This window comes from Amphiura filiformis, chromosome 18 (genome assembly GCF_039555335.1).
Source record: "Amphiura filiformis chromosome 18, Afil_fr2py, whole genome shotgun sequence".
Taxonomy (NCBI): domain Eukaryota; kingdom Metazoa; phylum Echinodermata; class Ophiuroidea; order Amphilepidida; family Amphiuridae; genus Amphiura; species Amphiura filiformis.
Genome location: NC_092645.1, coordinates 52,895,661 through 52,913,133, shown reverse-complemented (window position 1 = coordinate 52,913,133; position 17,473 = coordinate 52,895,661). Strand labels below are relative to the sequence as shown.

The following is a 17,473-nucleotide window of genomic DNA, read 5'->3' as shown; positions in this document are numbered from 1 at the left end:
TCAATCTCCCCCTGCTCGAAGAGAAAGGATGATTCGTCTACAGATTGGTTTTTGATCACCTCCTGCTCTTCTTTGCTGTCTATTTTTATGACTGCACCACATGGAATGCTATGCGCGCAAAGACCACTTAACAAGACCAACGTCCCTCGCCAACCGTAAATTGCTCGTAACATTTGAGTTACTAAAGGCATGACTGTGATCCCAAGTCCAGTTCCGCAACTGTAGATAACTACTGCAGTGTCAAAATGGACGTCAAAATAGTCTGGTATGGCTCCTACGGTGATGACAGCTAGCAGGATAAGAAAACCTTAGTTTAAAAAAAAAGAACAAACAAATTATTGTTTCCAACTTGCGCATACTGACAAATATCTATTTACTACAAACCGTCCCTATATATTCAGCCTGTAACCACACTCATCCAATTATTTGACTGGATTTCTAGTGAAATACCATCGGGGGGCACGTTGGCACCGCAGTACTGGTTCAACCTCGTAATCGGAGGGTTGCAAGTTCGAGCCGCGGCGGTGCCATCATGTTGTGCACTTGGGCAAGACGCTTAATTTACCTTTCCCGATTATTAACTTTTGGTGATGAATTAATTCAAAGCAATAATTATTGACAGCAACTGATATTTTACAAATGTATTTTGAGGCATTTAGAATATTTTAATTGTCGTCTGCAATCGCTATCGCCGTGATAAGTATAAATGCAAAAGCGACGAGCGATCGAGCGATGCATCGCAAAATTCGGCGATTGCCCATCGCTCTACAAAAGCGTTTCATCGCAATCGCTCGGCGATCGAGTATAAATTCAGCTTAAGAAATGACAGGATGTTTTAAGGACCTTCTTGCCTGAGACGGTTTATATTGGATTTATAGTTTCAGTTTATTGTGGTTTCTCAGTGGTTTTCCGCCGATGAGATTAAAAGCTGTTAGCATTTGTCCTTACAGACCAACCACCTTAAACAAACTAGATAAACAAGCATTTATGCAAAATGAATACATTTTTCACATCCGATGTTTTTCGTTCCTTCTGCCTAATCCGTTTTTGCTCAAGCGCCACAAGGTAGTGACTACTATTTTTGCATTCATCAGTAAATTAGTAAATTAATAGATTTCGACGACCAATTACAAGACGTTACGGGGCTTTCGTCTCGGCCCGCCAAAAATCGCTTGCCCGTCACCTCTTGGCCTGCCAAAAATATTTAACCCCCCCTTATTATTGCACAGCCCCTTTAAGGTTACGATTTCCAAACGCCCTGATCGAACGCCCGTCTATCTATTCAAAATCACTCTCCTGGTACGGAGCCAGTATTTAGCCAGTATCAAAGATTTGAAATGATCAAATATTCGTGGCCCAGCGTAGAAAATGCACAAGACGTGCCCATTTTACAATATAATATTAACAGTCAAATATAATGAACATACGAAGGATAGTCTACCTATTATAAATTATTATCCTTTTTGTTTGTAAGAAATCATAACAATAAAGCAACGATGAGGTGTGAAATTTTAACTTCATTCACATGCGCAATTCACACGTGCAGCTTGTCCATTGAATTGCGTGTAAGATCGGCCGTATAAAATAAGAGATTACGATTTGCATTTCTGGTACAAACGCACGAAGTTTACGATTAGTGGACGTTGAAATTGACGACGGTTCATACAACGCGACTACACCACGAAAAAGTGTGTGTGTTTTTTTTGTTTTTGTTTTTTAATTAACAAAAATATAGACGCAATGAAAACAATTGACCTTTTCGGTAAGCCTTTGCGGATACACCTGAGACGTCACGCCGACTTGCAATTCGCAGTAACGATGTTCGATAAACGATGTGCGCATCGGCACAGATCGTCGTGACGTCAAGTGACGACATCTCAGGTGTACTCGCAAAGGATTCTGGGATTTACCAAAAAGGTCAATTAATTTCTCCGGTATGTTAGTCTGGTTTTAAAATCATTCATTTTCCGGACTATAATATTTAGTTGTTCCAAAAAGAATTCTTTTTAACATTTTGGTGAGATTATTTCTCCTCAACATTTTCCACCAAACAGATCTTGTTGCCTTAAAATGATTACAAATAGATGCCGTGTTTGATTGACAGAGTCACTGATTTTCTCAAAATGTGTAATATTGGGGACACAGTCCCGAGCATAGCCCTGCTCAAAACCCAATGTTGATAATCAATCATTTTTGAATAATTAAAAATAACAATACGGCAATCAAAAACAATTCATGAAATCAAAAGTTACAGCGAATCTCCTGTCTTTTTTTTTCCACACCACTTCCATTTTTTCTGTGACGTGTGTTTTATGCACAATTTGTTGTGTAGGCCTACACGTAAATATTTAATAGTTTTAAAATGTAAATATACAAACAGCTGACAGATGGCAAAATAATGACAAACAAATAAATATTTACAATCAGTTTGTAAAATCCATTTTAAGCTGTATATATATTCCTGTCGATGACATATTTTACCTATACGACGAGCAACTTTTACCAAATAACGACGCACGTCAACAGAGTAATATCATCGGCCCATTTTACATGTGAAGAAGCTTGAATCGTATAATTAAGCTCCCGGATCAATTTCCACCATCTCCTCTAAAATGAAACAAACAAAAAACAATGAACGCATTTTTTGGGGCGATTTCGAATTGGATTTCCCAGAATGTCCATTGGTGTTACCTTCGCCCTACAATTTTACGAGACAAAAGTCAAAACACCACCGTCATTACACAAAACATATTACCTTTAAGATTCGCCTAATGGCGCTATGGGCTCCCTTGACATAAGTGGAATTTTAGGCTCAACCTAAAAGTGCCCTCCCGTAAATTTCTTGTTTGGATTTTAGTGGAGGGAGCTCTCTCTTTTCCGAAGTGTTTCCTATCTGGGTATATAAAGTCTTACCAACAAAACTTAGTCCAAGAAGAAATATCGGAGGATTTGGAGCACACGCACAAATTAATAGACCTATCGTTGCTGTGGTTCCGCAGAATGTGAGACTGGCTTGAGCTAGAGAACTCTTGACCAAAGCGTTTGAAGCCAAACCTGGAAAAAGTCAACAGGCTCATTCTGTTTGATAAACCTATAAACAAACTAGATGTTCTGACAGCACAGTTAAAGGCATAGTTAGTGATCCCAGCGAGAAAGTGCAAAAAGAAGAAAGAAAAAAAAAGATTAAAATTGTGCATATAATGGATAAGTTCGTAAACTTGTTATTAGGTATGATTAAAATGAACATTTGGCAAAAAAGAAAGAAAAAAGAAACCCGAAGAAAACAGCAGTATTGACATAGCTGAAGCCCCATTCAAAAACATGCAGCTAATTTCTTTACTTAAGCAGAGAAATAACAGATTAATGTAAAATGGCTTATGTTGTCTTTAATACACTGATTTAGGTTTAACCATTAGCTGGCTACCTATGATATACATGAGCAAATCACTGAATAGACCTTTAACACTTCAGTATTCCTTGTTTTAAAAATATGTTTCAAATTTTTGGCCATTGTATAAAATCATGTGCGAGAGCTTCTTTTATTATTATTTTGGTGGCAACATTACTATGCGTAGCCAAAATAAAGCACTGAATCTTCCATTGATTTCAGATGATATAGAAACTTACCAAGAACGCATCCAAATCCAAACATAAATGATATAGACCATCCAACGACCCATGTGTCAGTTGTAAACTGATCCTTAATATCCGGTAATAACACGCTCAAACTCTTAACAAGACCTTGCTGTAGGAACATCACCCCAGTAACTGAAGCTAATACCAGCCACGACGTTGCATTTTCTTTGTCTCGTTTCATATTGAATATTCCTTTATCTTTGTATGATTTTTGAAAGTTTGTACTATAGTTTTGAATTTGTATGTACAAAAAAGCATATATTTTAAATGAGTATGGCTCCACCAATTAACTATTAACAGTCTGGTCTGCTAAAATAAAAATTGCCTGAACTTTACGGGTAGGCGTCATCGGTGACGGTGTCCAATTGATGAAGTCTGTAGATTATTAAGGTGTAGCTACCCAAACATATACTTGTTTGTGTGGGTATCCACCACTTAAATACGCCATGCATAACTTCGCCTAGCCCGATTTCCCTAGAATTAAAATTGGTAGAACTTGCGCAAAACGGAAATACGTAACAATATTCCTAATAGTTTGCCAGCGGATGGACTTGAACCTACAAATGCCTTTGACCGAGCAGTAATTTAGTACCGCGCCTTAATCTGAATTTATACTCTCATGCATGCTCAGTGTTTACTTCCGTTTTCAGAGCGTCAGGCCGATCAATCGATACAAATATCGCTGAGCAAAACCGACGTCACCTTCACGTGGATGCATCAACTAATCATATCCAGACAACTGGATTATTTTGCTAATTAATTTACCTCGATTATTTACTTTCGGTGATAAATTAATTTTTCATTTCAGTTTATTACATAATAGTAAAACCGCAGAATATTAGGGTTGAAGATAGCACTACTTTCGGGCTCTGTTGCTATTAGTATACTATCCAGAGAGGTTGCGTCAGCAACGCGCTCGATTGAACGTCTCGCGCCATGCGCTCGGTTCCTCACGCTACGCGCTCGCTAACGCGCTCGATTGAACGTCTCGCGCTACGCGCTCGCTAAGTCCGTGAGGGCCACAGACTGCGGCTAGGTTGAAGATACCTTTATCAAAGTATACAAAGGAAGTTTTTAAATTTCGCATTGCAATATTCACAGCAGAGAAGTCGAACAAGTCAATCTACATTTGAAAGTGTGTGTTCGATTTCCACATTAGCCATAGCAAATCATCTCCATCAGCATGCATCGTTTATGTTTCATACAAACAAACAAAGCCCCCCAGGCGCACGATTTCTAAGACTAGAACTCGGGGTGTAATTATACGGTGATATGAAAGTATGCCACCTCCAACAGAGCGCAACAACTGTCACCCGCGTTTGCAAAATAGGCTATGATATACTTATAAGTATAAAACCTCAATTCCGTGACTATTCTCTGGCTAGTAAGGTTTGACGATTGATTTGACTTCTGTGGACCATTTAGAAAAAAATTAGCTCCCATGTCCCTCGCAAATATCCTGGCATTTTTTGCTAGAGGCCAAAATCCAATATGGCCGCCGACGCCTTTTGAAAAATTAAATTTTGAACCAGAGCACCTATTAATCATGTACAAAAAAAACACTTATTCGGGTAAGTCGATCACAAGGATCTCGAATCTGACATTACTTTAACACTACCACATCATTTTTAGCCAGAAATCAAAGATGGCGGCCGCCGGGGCCATCTGGTAAAAATACGTTTCTGCCAAAGCACCTAAAATCGTGTGCAAAGACATTTTTTGGGTAAGTCTACCCCAAGGATTCCGAATATGGCATTGGTTTGACGATATGACATACTTTTTGCACAGAAATCGGTAGAGCGAAAATTCTACCGAATTTTCATTTGAATGAGAGCACATAGAATCACGAATTAACCCTTTATTTGGCTAATTCTAAAATGGTCACAGATATGGAAACATAAGTGTGCTATTTATGATAACATGCAGAAAAAACGGAAATTTCATCTTAAAAGCAATTCTCTGTGGCGGATTAAGACAACTTCCGGTTTTGAAATGTGAGTGGTGAGTTTAGTATATTTTTAGCCCTTATATATTTAATAGCGAAAAAAGTCACCGGTCATGGATATATGCCAACAAAAGTTTTGGAATCTACAGAAACAGAGCTTTAATTTGATACCAAATATTTATGTATTGCAGGGACGCCAGGAATGGCGCTTGAAGTTGGCTGAATTCACACGTTATCCTATGGGACGCTGATTGAGTGTTGCGCCCCTTCTAGCGAAAAATGCCGGGATTTTTCCGAGGGACATGGACATGGGGCTAATTTTTTTGTAAATGGTCCATAGAAGTCAAATCAATCGTCAAATCTTACTAGCCAGAGAATGGTCACGGAATTGAGGTTTTGGCCCTAACTATAGGGTTACTAAAGTATGCCCTCCCAGCACAATAGTGTTATGATTGCAGACCAGATCTGCTCCACTTTTTAATCCCTTGATTTTTGGTTTCTGAACAAAAGAGAAACCAAAATTTATAATTTGAAATGAGGCACTGCCTGATTTAAGGTTAAATGTAATGGTTTCATACGCGATACGCGGTACTTGCGTTCAATACGTACGTTTATACGCGGCATTCCGTGCATACTGTGCTCCTTCGTCACCAATCAATTAAGTACACTTGAATGAGTGATGACGAAACTTTTAACAGTCTTCCGAGTTGAAGCCCCCCCCCCCCCCCCCCCCCCCCCCATCTCCGGGGCACTCTAATAGTAAAATGACATTCTATGACAACTTTTAACTTTCGAGGGTAAAATTGTTTGAACATAGTGGTCTTTTGCAAAAGCTAACATTGTGTGGTTATTCAATGTAAAGTCCTAAAAATGGTTTTTTTCGGGGCAGATTCTAAAAGTTGTAGCTGTTGAGGGGATGTGGTAACAATATGTATTTTTTCACAAAGAGAGCAAAACTTAGCATGGGGGAACCAATATAAAAAATAGGGTCTTGGGGGAGGGTATATTTGGGGAAAATACACGACAAATATGGGCTCTTTGAGCAAAAACAACAGGGGGTCTTGGAAACTGCAAATAATGCACATCTTAGTATTGAGTGCCCCGTACGTGAAGCGAAGGAACGCATAGTATCTGCCTATACAGAGCTACATTTAGAAACGTCCGTTACACGTGACGTGTCATGTCAAAAGGAGACACTTTTGGGCAGGATCGTAAATGGAGAAATAGCCAAAAATCTGCCTGGGGCGATTTTTTCACAACTTGGGTTTGTTGCGAATTTGTGATGTTATTAATGTTAAAAATATTGTCTGATAGTTTCGGACCAGAATATACCTGAGACATTTTTCAAGGTAATTCCTACTCTCAACATTGTCAATAATATTTTTAAAGGCCGATATCTCAATTTCCAATTTTATAATACCATAACTTACGAACTCTATATTTAAGACATGTAAAAACCTCAAAATTGATAACCTTCCCAAAAGTGTTTCCTCTTGACATGACACGTCACATATCTTCAGTGACATTCATGCTTAAGAGGAGGGGAAAATAATGTTTACACCATATTAATCAAATCAAATTGTGGGGACGAATTAACCAATTCGGTGGAGGTTATAACCAAATTAGTGGTATTTGTGCATATTTTCGCATTTGTTTCAGGAATCAGGCAGCGAGCGACATAAGCCTAAGATTATTTCGAAAACCGCTCAGACGTATGGCGAGTATTTTTTTATTTTGTGCAATAAAAGATAAGCCTGGTCTACTCAGTGAAGAGCCTGGTGTATTGGTAAAAAACCTGATTTTGTGATCCAGAAAGCTGGTATGTCGATCAAGGAGCCAATATTTTTCATCGATAAATGCTATAAATCTGGTTTCTTGTTCGAATAACCAGCGCGATATTTCTTTCTTGGTGCATACTACTTGCATACACTCGGAGCACGAAAGTGAATTTCGCAGCTGCCGTTATCACTGGTATGCTCCATTCAATTTGCACACCAAGTGATCGGAGCCTAACCAACACCATGAACACGGTGGATTTAAAAAAATTGAAGGTTAGTAATCGAACCCCATCGTATTAGCTTGTATTAGCTTTTATTAAGGGGGTACTACACCCATTGATTTATTTTTTGGCCTTTTTTGCATTTTGTGAAGAAATTACAAAAAAAAATTGGACAAAGTGGTATGCAAAATGAAGGGGCAAATCTTCTCGTTTTATTGGTGGCATCGGTATCAACGTAGCTTACATGCTTTTAAAAGTAGAAGCCAAAAGGTGGTACATCACTGATGATTTAAATTCACTTTATTTTGGAAAGCTTACTATCAACGGATTTCGTTAAAATTTTGGATATGTGTTGCTAACACATTAGGGAAATAAAGTTGATATGTAAAATGGGAATAAATGGTTCCTGATTTCTTTTATGACTTCATGAACTTGGTGCTCCACAACTATCAAAAAGGAACTGGTTAAAATGCTTCTATTTTCAATGTTGAGCTATATTTTGTATTTTTAACTTGCGACATTATTTCACAGAAACTTAATTAAGCCATAGGTAACAGGTTACCACAACCATACTACAGCAATGTTGAAAAAATTGTATTTCTTGTCACCTATACCACCATATTCGGTAGTTTTCCGTAAGCTTAACTTTTGTGATTTTGGTAACTATTTTATATTTATTTGTGAAATCCATCTGAACTAGGCATTCTAAAATGTACTCACCATTTACATCCCAAGGTATATTAGTATATCCACCTTGCACTTCTCGAAATATATCCAGATAAAGACAGAATATCAAAATTATGCCTCATTATGATAGCACAGACTCTCACATGTGTATTCAAAATTGATGCTTAAATTTGACCTGAACCAATTCAGCATCGAAGTGGTTACGTAATTCTCTTGGTTACCGGATCACGCTACTTTGGTATGCCTTCGAGTGCCATATACTTTATGTGGTGATCATTTCGATCGTGGTTCATTACTCTAGCGCGTGATCCCGTTGACATAGTAACATTACGTAACTTCGATACTGAATTGACTTATAACCTGACATACGGTGACCTAATAGCCTTTTCTTCTCCTAACAACACATTATAGTATTAAATTGACTAATGACTATGCATCCATTGTGTAAGTGTTTATTTAATTTATTCAGTGTTAATATTAACTGTTATTTTGCATGCACCACTGGATTTTCTATAGAGAGTATAACAAAGGATTTAATGTATTCTATTCATGAACCTTACTTGAACATGTTGAATGGAATAAATTATGGTTTGTTATGAAACACACATCTAAGTTACTAGGATACAAGTAAACAAAAAATATACAGGGCTAAAATGACTTACTAAAATGGTTTAAAAACACTTTGTATGTAGATATATTTTATAAGTTCAGGACATGAGGTGATGAATATATTTATGTACTTTATAAATTTGCAAGAAAAAAAAGAAGAGGGGTACTGATGAAAATCAGGGTATCATTCCCCCTTAACATTATTTATTAACATACTTGTTTGGATTATGATGTTGTAAGCGTATAAAATTTCAAAATAATCCCATTTAAATTAAACGGCCGACAAAGGAAAATTCTTGAATTTAGTAAAGTAAATTTAGAATAAGGAATGGAGAAGTGGGCGCCATTCTGTATCATTGGCCCCTGGCGCCATTCTGTATCATTGACCCCGGGCGTCACAACCCCTAGCTACGCCGCTGTTTACTGGTTTATTTAAAAGAAACTAAAATCCTTGTCTTTCTGTTTCTTGATCATCTCTGGGTTCTTGTTATACGTTTTCTGTTTCGTCTTTTTGAAATCTTCAAATGGATTTATCTCTCTTTATTATTCCAATCCTAATTTCCTCCAATCCGAAAGATGCCACTGTCATTAAGGAAATAACACCTAATATGGTAAATGATGTAGTGAAACTTCCTGTCCTGTCGAATAACCAACCTGAAATTAGTAAAGACATTAATAATTATTAATACAGAATAACAATAATAATTCATTTGCTTGATAGACAACAAGATTTTTCAATATAAAATGTAGAAAGAATCAGAAATGACACCAATGTGCATTTCACATATCTTGGCTGCTGGTGACGAAAAAGCGAAATCCTCGGGATCCCTCGTTTCAAGTAATATTAAAGTTTCTCTTTTTGTTCAGAAACCAAAAATCAGCGGATTAAAAAGAGGACCAGAACTTGTCTGCAATCATACCATCTAAAGCTAAGTTCATACTACGTAGCTGAGTGATTGCGATTGGTTTTTACCCAATGAGGTAGAGGTAGAGCACTTTTGTTACTTTGGGAAAAGCGCCACTACCTCACCTCACCTCACCTCACCAGGCTGTGTTCGACCATTGTTGGACGTAGCCCTCTTCATGATTCTTCCACTGTTCTCTGTCTCTTTCATTTCTTGTCCATGTAGGTCCCATGTAGGCAGTAATGTCATCACGCCACCTCCTCTTCTGTCTTCCTCTTGATCTTTTGCCTGTTCTTGGTTGCCATTCTGTTAGCCGTTTAGTCCATCTGTTATCTTCCCTTCGTGCCAGGTGACCTGCCCATCTCCATTTCGCTTCTTTGAGTTTCACCATAATGTCTTTGACTTGAGTTTGACGTCTTATTTCAGTGTTCTTGATTTTATCCCTTATTGGTCAAATACCAACCGCTTTTCGCTCAGTAATAGAATAATAAATTAGTGTAGAAAGGTCCATAAGTAGGTCCATATAATAGCTTATTGTCATGATTGTACTAATCAAATATCGGGTACATATCCGGTTGTTTTTAGCTTGAATGTAGACAATTATATATGGATCAATTATACAGCCTGTCTCAAAAAAAATTGTGCAAGTAAAAAGAGCCCTCTTTGGCAATTAGAAAATACCGTTATGACATGATGATTACATCAACGTCAAGGGCGTAGTCTGAGCTCTCGAATGCCGTTTATTCTGTTCAATTTGCTTGTTTTAATCTCGAGATATGTTTAGTTAATGACGAAAGGGTAAAATCACAATTGTGCCAGTTTCCATGTAAATCAGTGATAGCATATCAAGTTCATCAAGACTTCCTTCGTGAAATCAAAAGAATGCATCATTTACACAATACAAAAAACTTTTTTTTTACTGTTTTTACTGTTTTATCATGATGCAGGAATAATGATTCTCTTTTTCCACAGATTAAAAGATAAATAAATATTTCACATTCTGCTGTAAAAATTAAAAACATGTGCATGTCAATGATTTTATCATGGTAAATACTGTTCTCTTAGTCACATAAAAGACAAACAAATATTGCACATTAGCCTATAGGTTAATGAACGCGTATTACTTGTTGGGAGATAAATTAGACAAAAATAATGCACGCGCGCTGATGTTGATGCGTGCAATGCAGGAGTCCAGAAGGGGGAGTGCATTAGATGCACCAATATCAGCTATCATTGATTTTACATGTACAGCTCCTCTTGCCTAGTAAAAGTGGAACAATTGTGATTTTACCCTTTTGTTGTTAAATAAACATATCTCGAGATTGAAACAAGCAAATTGAACAGAACAAACGGCATTTGAGAGCTAAGATTGCGCCCTTGATGTAAGCATCATGTCACAACGGTATTTTCTAATTGCCAAAGAGGGCGCTTTTCACTTGTACAATTTTTTTTTGCGACAGGCTGTATAATTACACGTGGACGGTAACAGTAACATGACTGGCGTGGCATGGGTGCTGGAAGTATAAGCGTCATTAAAACTTTTGTTTGTTTGTTTGTTTGTTTGTATTTAACATAAACGATGCATGATATGATGGAGATGATTTGATTATGAATTAGTTTACTGTCTCCGGAAAGCACATCCCATACCTCTTACCTAGGCTCCCCTCTCCCCCACCTCATCTTCTCCCTATCCCAATGTCGCCTTCTCCTTCGCCTCCCCTACACGCGATATCCCCTCTCCCTTATACTCACTATTCCAGAGCTCTTACTCGGGCTCTCCTCTTCCCTTCCTTTCTTTCCCACTTTCCAGTTTCGGAAACTAAATCACGCTTTGAAATGTAAATTGACGTGAATATTGCACTGCGCAATTTAAAAACTTTTTTGCATACTTTGATCAAGATAACTGCAAAGCTGATAAACTGCGGTCACACTATTACGTAACAAACTGAAATGAAAACCAAAACTGCTTTCTAAAAGTTTAAAGTTTCTATTAAACGGTACAGACAAAGGTATTGGTAATGATGTCAGTCAAGAGCTTAGACCGGATAATAAGAAACCACGTGATCAAAACCAACAAAACCAATACCAAAACTTTTTATTTGAAACGACAGAATGTTAGAAATATAATATTTCTTCGCACAGACTTGATTTCCGTGTCGGCGCATCTTCAATTTTTTTTTTAAATTGTAACAAATCGGACACATGTCATATATCTTAATATCACGGGTTCGATTCCCGTGTCAGATGTTTTTAATGTTTTAAGGTTGCGTCGGCACTTGTTCATTTGTTTGTCTTGTGCTTTTAAACTATCTATTTCCTTTAACATACCTGTAAGAAATCCACTTGATATGGCACCTAAACCTTCAAATAAGCCGAACCACGCTATTCCACTGGTATGCTTCGATTCATCAGTAACGTCCTTGACAACAAAGAAAATCTCCCCTCCCAGAATACCATAACTTATTCCAAACCAAACGGACGTCATAACCATTCCAGTGACAGTGACGAATTCGGTTGTTATAACTAAGGAGAATGCTGATAAAAAGGACGCCACATATATGAGTTGTTTGGTGGTGATTATTTTATGCAAAGCGGTAAGACTATTCTTATTGCTGTCATTCCTATTCCTCCACTAGTAGCAACTATGGAAGATTCTTTCATAGATGCACCGTTTGAAACTGCGTAGGAGACTATGTATATAAGCCATCCAGTATATGTATAGCCCATTACGAATGATGGTATTAAGACTTGAGTAAGAAAATGGATGTCTGTAAGAAGTGGTAAATCTATCAGGTTCAACAAAGACTTTCTGAACGATGGTATCGACTTGCAGCATTCAGTTCTGTCTGGTTGTTTCTTACCAGAGAAGAGAAAGGACGATTCGTCCACAGATTGGTCTTTGATTACCTCCTGCTCATTTTTGCTGTCTATTTTCATTATTGCACCACATAAAATGCTATGTGCGCAAAAACCACTTAACAAGACCAACGTTCCTCGCCAACCGTAAATGTCTCGTAACATTTGAGTTACTAAAGGCATGACTGTGATCCCAAGTCCAGTTCCACAACTGTAGATAGCTACTGCAGTGTCAAAATGGACGTCAAAATAGTCTGGTATGGCTCCTATGGCGATGACAGTTTGCAGGATAAGAAACCCTTTATTAAAAAATAGAATAAACAAATTATTGTTTCCAATTTGACAAATGTACTATCACCCGTCCCCATATACAGCCTGTAACCACACTCAGAAAATTATTTGACTAGATTTCTAGTTTTAAAAAAATCACATTTTTATATTTAATTAAAGAATGAACAGCGCAGCGGTATAACATTTGCTAATTTCTCCTGTCCCATCCCCGTGTATAATTGTTTAAATTCTCGTTGAGGTAGAACTCTTTTCATCTTTTCCTTCTTCCTTTTCCTTCTAAACCAACTGCCAGGATATTTGTGAAGGCCTTCTTTGCTGAGTTTATTTTAGATTATTCATCATTTATAATCTCAATGTATTATGGTTTCTCAGTGGTTTTCCGCAGATGAGATTAAAAGCTATTAGCGTTTGTCTTTACAGATCAACAATGTTAAGGGGTGGGATATGAACGTTTGGACAGTATTTATATATTATGGGACATTAGAGCACATCAGACATATCGAATTGCATTCTGAATACGAAGAATATCCTTCTGATATCAAATAATTTTGATTTTTTGAAATTTGCAATGTAATACACATTTTTATGGCAAATGATTAAAAATTGATATTTTTGATATTTAACAGTACTCGAAGTAAACTTTATAAATCTGATGATTTATACTTAAAGTGTATGCAGGTGGGATGAAAAGCTGACGATCAATTGAAAATGTGGACCTTTCGTATTGAAGATATGGATTTTTTTCCACAAAACACCAAAAAAAATTAGGTCCCCAGCAAACACAAAACGTTTTCGACATCATTCGCAAAAGGTTGTAAAGGTTGTCAGAAAACGTTTAAATGTCGGGTTATATAAAGGGTACATTAATGGTATAAAACGTTTTCATAACATTAAATAACATTTGTTGGTAATTTACTGCATAGCAAACACAAATGTTTTATAGAAAACATTTAAATGTCGGGTTATATAAAGGGTATAAAAACGTTTTAATAACATTCCAAAACATTTTTGAAAACTTGGTACAAATCATTCTAAACAGAATGTTATTTTGGGGTTGAAAAAATATTTTGCCAAAAATGTTTGCCCAAAATATTTACAATAACGTTTTTAAAATGTTTTTAAGACCTTTATATAACCCGACATTTAAATGCTACTAAAACGTTTTGTAAAATAAACATTTTAAGAACATTTCTGTGTTTGCTGGGTGCAAATATTTCAACATAATGTTATTTAAGTGTTGACAAAATATCTGTCCAAATCCGTTTGCAAAAATAGTTTACAATGACATTTCGAAAACATTTCAAAAATATTGTTGTAGTGTGTTTCGTACAAAACGTTTTAAAACGATTTCATAACCTTTATATAAGCCGATATGTTAATGTTATTAAATTAAAACGTTTTTACCTAAACCAAAACCCAAAATATAACTTATTTAAAACGTTTTAAAAACGTTTTTGTGTTTTCTGGGTCGTTTTGGGGAAAAATCCATATCTTCAATATGAATGGTCAACATTTTCAATTGATCGTCGGCTTTTCCTCCCAGCTACATACACTTTAAGAATATGTCATTAGATTAAAAAACAAATTACTTCGAGGACTGTTATATATCAAAAATGTAAAAAATATCAAATTTTAATCATTTGTCATAAAATTTGTACTATATCGTGAATTTCAAAAAATGAAAATTATTTGATATCAGAAAGACATTCTTCGTATTCAGAATAAAGTTCGATATGTCTGATGTGCTCTCATGTCCCACAAAAATACTGTCAAAACGCTCATTCCAGATCCCTTAAACAAACTAAATTAACAAACACGTGTGCAAAATTAATACATTTGATCATTAATTGGCTATATATAAGTACCATACTTTGAGCCATGTTTATCAGGGACAGTATGTGTAGCTTAGTAGTTAGAGAGTTCGCCAAGCAAGCGAAAGGTCTGGAGTTCAAGTCCCGCACAGGCAGGTATGTCCAGAGTTTTTCCTGTGGTTTATCTGCCTATGCATGTCATGTTTCCATTAAAATTCCATGTTTATTTGTGCTAATTACGATGAGCGGTTCTTCTTTAACATGTATAGTGATATATTAAATCATTAAAGGTAAAGGAGATGATCCTGTATAAAAAGTGATCGGAGTGCCCATCTCTCTTTCATTGGCGATTGGGCCAGACTTCTCCATGTAATGTTGCTATAGGGGGATCGCTACACCTCCTCTACAGCGAGTCTGTTACCTTCTCAGCATTTAAGAATGCCGGTACCCATTTAAACACCTGGGTGGAGAGGAGTAATCGAAATAAAGTGCCTTACTCAAGGGCACAACACGATGGCGTCGCCGGGGCTCGAACCCGTAGCCGTCCGATTATGGGTCAGTGCCCGTCCCGCTAGAGCCACCGTGCTCCCTTGTGATTAAGCATTATCATTTATTAATTTGATCTCGTGCCCTAGTTTGTAATGTTAGTATGTTTGTATGTTCCAGTACACGACGCGTAACCCTCTGCCTTTTTTATATGATATGTGGTTTATTTTAGAACTATTATGACCCCGAGTTTCAAAAAACACCTAGTGCACATTTTTTGACTTAACTACTAAATTTCGAATCTCAATTTTTTCACACCACTTCCATTTTTTCTGTGAAAAGTGCATAAATTTGAACGTTATAGGCCTACTTCGAAGGAATGGTGATTCTTGCATCTCCAATTTCATTGCAATATGGTTTAATACATGTTTTCTCTGCAAAATTGGTTATGTGCATGTAAATAAAATTTGACTACGAACAGCTGACAGATGGTAAAAATATTACAAACCAATAAATATCTATAATTAATTTGTACAGCGTTATCGTACTATCGATGGTATATGAGGGTCATTCAACAAGTTCTACCTCCATCATCACATCTCTGTTATCTTACGTGCCAGGATATTGAAATTACACATGCTTATACTCTAAACTCTTGGCTACAAAATAAAGGTTATTTGATGAAAATGTGATTTTGTGGATTTATGTATGTACCAAACCTGTATTCATTTTAAGCAGCACATCTTAACAACCAAAAATCAAGTTTGAATTAAATAACTTTATTGTATTGCCCAGATTTAAGATTACAATCAGAGATGCGATGATGGGGGTAGAACTTTTTGAATGACCCTCGTATTTTAACTTTTCTTCCTAAAAAAACAACGACGCAAGTTCACAGTGTAATTACCATCGGCTCATTTTATATATATGTGAAGGAGCTTGAATCGTATCGAATAGGTCAAGCCCCACCCACCCCCTTCAACCCCGCCCTCTCCTCTAAAAAAGAAAAGAAGGAAAAACGAAAAAACCAATTAACAAATTTTTGAGCGATTTCAAATTATTTTTAACTCTGAGCGGCATCCCTTGGGTTCCCACCAGAATGTCGATTATAGTCGCATTTGGGGACGCAATGCCACTATACAAAATCTATTGTTTCATTTTAGAATTTGTTATCAAAGTCGTATTTTGGAATTGTTTCCTACCTCAGTTAATTAAGTCTTACCGACAAAACTTAGTCCAAGAAGAAATGTTGGAGGATTTGGAGCACACGCACAAATTAATAAACCTATCGTTGCTGTGGTTCCGCAGAAAGTGAGACTAGCTTGACCTAGTGACCTCTTGACCAAAGCGTTGGAAGCTAAACCTGGAACATAAAGACATATAATTAAAGACAGAATTTAAAAAACTAGTTTGCGTATGACGTTTTGTCAACCAGACCAAAAATGCCGTACTGCGCAGGTCAGCAACCAATCACGCCGCGCCTTTGCCCTGACGTCAGACGCAAACTAGTTTTTTTAATTCGGTCTTCAATTATAGTTACATAGGTTAACAGTTCAAGGTTCGTATTATAACCAATTTGATTTGAAAATAGGTTTCAATTTTGGTCATATAAAATTATGCGAGAGTCCCTTTCATATTTAGTCACAGTTTTGTGGCGACATTGATAGATTAAGTGCTCTTTTATTGAATAATTGTTAAAAGCATCGGTTCTGTATATAAAACCAATACCTTATGCACCCTTGCATCCCATTATAACCGACTCTATAGTAAGCATAGATTAATAACACATAGATTGGAATATTCGATGCCTGTGCTCTTTATGCGTACTTGAATTCAGCTGACGCCGGTATTGCGTCCAGACCTGGCGACATCGCTCAACTTACGCGCGAAGGTTATTTTTTGCACACTCGCGCTATTTTCGTCATTTTATGAGTCCGCTGAAGCAAACCAGAATTAGAGTCAGCAACAAGCGCACGATCGGCCCTCATGAATATGTGAAAATTCACAGCATACAAAGCACGGGACTTTGACTGTTGCAAAATAGTCTGTATTAGTCTGTGGTAATATTACTCTAATCATGATCATTATGCGGAGCCTCAATAAAACACTGTCACTGAATCAGATAACAGATGATTTATTTAATACTAGAAGCTTACCTAGAACACATCCAAATCCAAACAGAAATGATATAGACCATCCAACGACCCATGTGTAAGTTGCAAACTGCTCCTTGATATCTGGTAATAAG

The 17,473-nt window shown here is 36.9% G+C and overlaps 1 long non-coding RNA gene across 1 annotated transcript; it reads right to left on the bottom strand.

Moving 5' to 3' along the window:
- Positions 1–9,133: 9,133 nt before the first annotated feature.
- On the bottom strand, positions 9,134–16,582 carry LOC140139509 (uncharacterized). The gene is made up of 3 exons (XR_011857149.1): positions 16,448–16,582; positions 12,110–12,936; positions 9,134–9,530 (listed from the first exon to the last, which is right to left on the bottom strand). It is a non-coding gene; the product is annotated as an uncharacterized lncRNA (long non-coding RNA).
- Positions 16,583–17,473: the final 891 nt, after the last annotated feature.